Source organism: Haplochromis burtoni, unplaced genomic scaffold, assembly GCF_018398535.1.
Source record: "Haplochromis burtoni strain Fernald_Lab_line unplaced genomic scaffold, NCSU_Asbu1 Contig_502, whole genome shotgun sequence".
NCBI classification, from domain to species: Eukaryota; Metazoa; Chordata; class Actinopteri; order Cichliformes; family Cichlidae; genus Haplochromis; species Haplochromis burtoni.
The window spans coordinates 220,483-221,084 of NW_024582863.1; positions in this window are offsets into that span (position 1 = coordinate 220,483).

The following is a 602-nucleotide window of genomic DNA, read 5'->3' on the forward strand; positions in this document are numbered from 1 at the left end:
CAAATGGAAGAAAGCAGTCTTACATATTTGTTTAATATGTGCTTGAAGGACATGTCCTGGTCAAAAATGACTCCAAGGTTCCTCACAGCGTTACTGGAGGCCAAGGTAATGCCATCCAGAGTAAGAATCTGGTTAGATACCATATTTCTAAGCATTTTCAGGGCCGAGTACAATAACCTCAGTTTTATCTGAATTAAGAAGCAGAAAGTTAGCGGCCATCCAGGTCTTTATGTCTTTAAGACATTCCTGCAGTTTAACTAATTGGTGTGTGTTATCTGGCTTCATGGACAGATAGAGCTGGGTGTCATCTGCATAGCAGTGAAAATGTATGCTATGTCTTCTAATGATCTGCCTAAGGGAAGCATGTATAATGTAAACAGAATTGGTCCTAGCTGGAGAGCTTGAAACCTGGGAACTGATAATCCTCTTCAAATAAAGCCATTCCTCTGCAGATGATCTGTTAGCTGTTTGACAACTACTCTTTCAAGGATTTTTGATATGAAAGGAAGGTTGGAGATTGGCCTATAATTAGCTAAGACTGCTGGGTCTAGAGATGGCTTTTTGAGTAAAGGTTTAACTACAGCCAGCTTGAAGGCCTGTGG